Below are 6,152 nucleotides of genomic sequence, written 5' to 3' on the forward strand. Positions count from 1 at the left end.
ACTTCCAAAGCTTTATGTATATCCAATCTTATGCACATCCATATATATCTTACTATGCAACAAAGAGTTTTGTTTGGTTAATCTCATTTTTATTTTGTACTAAAATGCTACATTATTGCTTGTATTTTTTTTTGTATTGGTTCAACTTGTTAGAATGTGTGGATTCTTGTTAGAATAAATAATGCTTAACATGCATTCATGATGAAGGGAACAAAAGCAACCAAGGAGGTGCTAGTCATAGTAATCTAGCTTTAGCACAATTCTACAAATGCTAGCTCCTTGGTTTTTTTGCCAACATGCATGGCATCTATTGGTGTATTTACATGTGTGCTTAAAGTTATGTAAAAATTGTAGAAAGGATTGTGTTTATAACTATGATTAAATACACATCGTCGTGTGGTTTGGAAGGCAAGACATACAAACTCTTTGAGTAAGCATATTTGGAAGATATATGAGGCTCAAATAAAGTGGACCTTTCTTGATGTACATTGCACTTGACTATAATGCAAGACTTGAATATGCTTTACACTCATAGAGCTTAAAGCTTGATGGAGTCAATCTATGATTGCATGAATGAATGATGGTTCTAGAAGTGTCTCCTTTATATAGCTTGCAAAGGGATAGGTCAACATGACCAACATATCATATTATGTCTTTTCTAATAAAAGGAACATTTTGAGAATATTTACCTTATCATTGGGTCAAGAGCACTACCTCAAACCCTCATTAGGGGACTATTAGTTTCCTTAGAAGCCCCCAAGTAGGTGCCTTCTATATATTGTAGAAGGCAACCACTAGGACTTAAAATAAGGGAGTTACAACCTCCTCAACTACTCTATCTAATTGGTAGACTAGACTCATGTAGTGACTTCTTTTACCATCTGATCACATAGACCTCAAGATCACGTTCACACATGGCCTCTCCACATATGAGGACCTTACAAGTTTGAGTATTATGGATCATTGGTGGCACCTTATGAGAATGCGGCATTGAGCATATCTAATAGTAGATTTTTAGTAGTGTAAGTGATGTTTATAGTAATTAATCATACTAGTTGCATGATAATTGGTGGCACCTCATGAGATTGGGGCATTGAGCATATCTAATAGTAGATTGTTAGTAGTGATGTTTATAGTAATTAGTCATACTAGTTAGTAGAAGAAACACACTAATATGTATTAGTGCATCAATTACAACTATTACTAGTTAGTGATGGTTAAAATATTGAAAGCCATCTATACGTTTGCTTTCCCCTTAATTCTCAATTTGTTCTTCATTGGATGGGAAACAAGATCGTTTCATACTATGCATTTGGCGACATAGAAATTCACACCCTATGTATAGTCTTCTACATGGTTTCTTTGTAGCAAAATTTTCCCCAATAGAAAAAGTATCAATTATGTTGGGGTGTTAGTTTCTTATTGCATATCATCCCATAGATATGGAGGGAAGCACCTTATTTAGCTACTTGGAAATTCAAACAAAAACATAATAACTTCATGCTCTTATTTTGGTGGGTCTTGTAAACGAGAAGCTACAAATACAATGTAGGAGGTGATTTTTGGGAACTTATATGGATTGTGAGTTATAAATCATTGAATATGTCCTACTTACATCTCCCAAAAAATCTTATATCTACACTACATTATTTTAGTATGTTGAGGGACTTTGGTATTAATGGTACACTCCAAAAAATCACATGTGCTTAACTATCTAGTTTTAATTGCTTATGTGTATGTCCTCTTTGATACAAATAGAATTTTGATCTACCTTGAAAACAACTTTTACAAAAAAGAAGAAGAAAAAGACAATCTTCATGTTCTTATTGTGAGTGGGTTTCTTATCACAGTAGCCACAAATAAAATGTGGTAAGCAATTCTTATGAGTGGGTTTCTTGTGAGTGGATTTCTTATGAGTAGCCACAAATAAAATGTTCTAAGTAATTCTTGAAACTTTCTTAGCTTACAAGCTATAAAGTATTTACCATCACTTGCTTTCGCCTCCTAAAAAACAATGTATGTGTTCTATTTTCTTTTGGTAAGTATTGGGGGCTTTTGGGAGTAACTGTGCATTCAAAAAACTATGATGTGCTACATTGTGAAAAACAACTTTTAGCCATCCAATTTAATTGCTCATGTGTAATTTCCCTTTATATATGTGAATATATAAGTTTAATTAATCAAATATTTGGAAAATAAAAAATTATGCCAGATTGTTTAAAATGCTAGAAAGTAACCATTCATCTATTTTCCCAAGTTTACACACGACCCCCCAGAACCACACCACTTTGGCTTTAACAACTGGCCAAGAGGCTCTAACAATTTCACCTCTAAAGATTGCTTGAATTCTTGCATCCCATATCTCCCATAGTAAGACACTCCTTGCAGAGACTGGAATACAATCTCCTTGTTTTGTTCAATACATTTGCTTTGCATGCCTTTGTGGTTAATGCCTTTTATAAAGGCTGGCCATTAACTGAGAGCATGCTGAGTAGTATAGTACTTCTCATCTCTCCCTCTACTATCTTTGCATTATTGCATAGTACATAAGCCACTACTTCCCATGCTATCTTGTTCACCCTTGTGAGACCTTGTTTTGATCTTGCCTCTTCAAAATTGTGCATTACTTCATTAGTGTTTTGTGCCAATGAGCTACCATATGAAGACCTTTCTTTGCAAGATACATGCCATTTCTTCCAAGCATCTCTGCTATGGGGGGCTTGCATGGCCAAATCCAATATATGTTCTCCTCCTTGTAGAGGACTATGCCATTCCATTTGGGATCCTTAAGGATTCTCTTCCACGAACTTAGAAGTTCATCTAGTATTCCCGATCCCTTGACCACATATATTGCTATTGACATGATGGTATCCTATGTTGTGAGCTTCCAGGAGTTGCATCATTGTGCATTGCTCCTCCGTATTACATCCACCAATATCTGTGCCCATGGGATTTTCTGCTCCTACATCTTTTAGGTAGTTTTTCTCTCAAAGAGTCACTTTTTGACTCTACTGACAATAGTTTTAAACCTCCCTCTTCTCTTGATCCTTTTAAGATACTCATTATAGTTGGTGTGAAATACCTATTTCCATTGCTTTTTTCCCATATTAACATTTTACCCACTAGAGAGTCCCTTTCAGCCTTATTTTTCTTGCTCCATTGAGTTAGTGGCAGGTAGAATCATACCACTGGATAGATAAAGTGTTTGAGGGATTTTAATTTGACATGGAGAGGCTAGTTGTTGTCGTCCAATACTTGAATTTTTTTCTTAGCTTTTCAAACACCCATTCTATTCTCATCCCTCTTTTACATCTACTCCCATCACTTACCCAAGTATCTCTTGAAATGGGGCTAATAGAGCACCATTAAGCTTGAGTTGATAGTAGTGAAGGATGCTTGGTTGTTCTACTAGTGAATCCCATCTTTTCCATGACTTGCTCAATAAACCACCATCTAATCGTGTTTGGTGCTTTAGCCCAATCAATAGTGATAATGGCATTAAGTACATTGTCCAACAGGTTTCTCCCCTTGATGAACCCATATTGGTGCTTGCTAACATGCCTTTGAATGACCAAAGTTAACCTATTTGCAATTCCTTTGGACATAATCTTATAGATTGTGTTGGCCAATGATATTTGCAATTCCTTTGGACATAATCTTATAGATTGTGTTGGCTAATGATATTGGCCGCGTCTCTTCCTTTGCCCCATTTTTGTGCACTGCTCTTGCTTGGGTACCAAAGTGATTATACTCTTCTTCCATAATGTCGAAATGCCCCTTGCTCCCAATATTGATTGATCATCTTCCATACAAGATCTCTAATCTCCTCCCAGAAGTGTTTAAGCATTTCCATAATAATGCCATCATATCCACATGACTTCCTGGTTCCTAGCCCTTTTATTGCAATATCCAATTCCTCTTTCAAGAAGTGGATATTTTAGTGTTCATTTTCCCCTTAGGCGATGATTGTCTTCTCCACCTTCTCCAGTAGAATTTTAGGTGTTGAGGAACATCTTCACTATAGAGCTTTTGAAAGTGGGCTGTTGTGTAGAACTCAAAAATATCCTTATTCTCCTTTTGGTTCACTATCGAGACATTATCCTCCTTTTGGATTGCAATTAGGCTCTCCTTAGATCTCCTACGCTATAGGTTGTTGAGAAACTCTAGTGCTTCCCTTAGCTGATTTGGTGGCAAGGATTTCCAGCACCTCCTCCACCCATATCAATTCCTCTTGCTCTTTCCTACATAGCGGGGAGCCCTGCAAGCTGATACTATATTGGACCGTGGTAATGAATCTTGACCATGGGTCTTTGTGTTGATTTTCCATGTTATCTTCCAACTTTCTGATAGCCTCTTCCTTGTATCATGTAGCTTAAAGCCACTCGTGTGTAATGGTGGGGGTTAGCTACCAACCACTTGTGGAACCCTTTTATTCTAAGTAGCTCATTTTCTTTTAACTCCCCACCACCAATATCGAGGAGGCATGATCCGATAATAGGAATTTGTAATCCACCTTCTGTGTGACCATTGCTAGGAGTCACTTCCATTGTCGATGCAATACCAACAATCGAGCCATGCCCAATAGCTCATATTTTGGTTGAGGGAATTGTATGTGTGTGGTTTTTGCTCTAGCTGCAAATAATCCATGATGTCCACCAATCCATGTTTTTCCCCCACAAGAGTTCCAATATTCAAGCTCTCTTCCCATGCAATAGGGCTGCATCCATGGAGGCAACTTCAGGTTTGATGATCATGTCAAAATCCCCACCTAGTAGTCCATTCTTTATGTTGAGCCCCTCTAGTTTTGATCTAGATATTTATTCTTTCTCTACTATTATTGTTGTTGAGAATAACAAATGATGCTTGCCCATAAGTGGCTTTTATGAGAGATATGACAAAGATGTATGCTCTAGAAGCATGCATTTGACACTCATTTCAAGAAATGGTACAATCAATTTGAGTCACTCAAGATTGTGTTTATGAGTCCAAGCTAATCTATCTTGAAACCTAATTCACTTGAGTTACAATTCCTCATTATGATAATGTATAGTGTGTATGACTTGCATCCACCATAGCTGATCTAGCTCTAGATCCGAGTTTCTTGACATGGTATCGAAGCCATGCCGAGCTAGTTCTAGCGTCACTAGTGAGTCATACTCTAGCGTAAATGGATAGGAGTTGAACCCACCTTAAGGCCCTCTGCCATATCCATTTTGGGTGGAATGAGATTGGAAACTTGGTAACCCTTGGCTTATTAGCTAGTATGTTCCTCTTAGTCTTCTCCACAATGACCTTGGCAGGAGGGTCTTCTCTCATCTTCTCATCATCGTACTCATTGTTCATGTAGTATCCCACCCTTCTAAATTCTTGCCCTACGTATGAGCATGTTAACAGGAGAATAGTAACCCCTAGTATGTCTTCTTCAAGGATCTTGGCAACATCTGGAGGATTAGCCTGGAAAACAAATCTGTAATTGCCAACATTCACCGGCCCAACAAGTATGCTTTCAAGAACTTGGTCGTACTTCTCATCTTCGAAAGACTCGACATAAATCAACTTCCACTCAAGATCATCTGTAAGAGGTAGGATGCATTCATATGAGATCTCGAACTGAAAAGGGTTGAGGAACATGGCAAGGTTGTCCAAGATGGAGACGTTGGTGACATTGGTTGCACTCATGGCCAAAGAGGGGATTGAAGGGTAAGGGCAACAAGGAAGAAGAAGAAGTAGAATATGATGATGATGATCTTACAACATATTAAGCAAGACATGAATTTCCCATTTGGGGCTAACTTACCCAACATAAGCGAATTTCCTTTAGAAAAAACATTGTGATAATAATTTAACGAGATGATTTACAAGACCCTTAAATAGACAGTAACTTTTCATAACAAGCGTTAATCAACCTTACCCTTGTCGTATTGACAATATATCGAGTTATTTTATTAATCTCAAGTGCACATATAGTTTTTTACTCATTTCGTGCAATATTCTCCTGGAACTATTTCCATCATGATCTTATGAATTATAATATTGATTAATCTAATTAAAAATCATAGGTAGTAGTTAACCATTTATGCATGTATTAATACGCTCTCTAGATAAAATTGTCAATTCGTGTAAGTGAAAAATATAGAAGCTATTTTTTTAAT

The 6,152-nt window shown here is 37.1% G+C and overlaps 1 pseudogene; it reads right to left on the reverse strand.

Moving 5' to 3' along the window:
• Positions 1–3,142: 3,142 nt before the first annotated feature.
• Positions 3,143–5,679, reverse strand: LOC148037706 (histone chaperone ASF1B pseudogene; annotated as a pseudogene).
• Positions 5,680–6,152: the final 473 nt, after the last annotated feature.

The sequence above is a fragment of the Lygodium microphyllum genome, chromosome 4 (assembly GCF_053477565.2).
Source record: "Lygodium microphyllum isolate KBCC chromosome 4, Lygodium_microphyllum_v1.1.10, whole genome shotgun sequence".
Classification (NCBI taxonomy): Eukaryota; Viridiplantae; Streptophyta; class Polypodiopsida; order Schizaeales; family Lygodiaceae; genus Lygodium; species Lygodium microphyllum.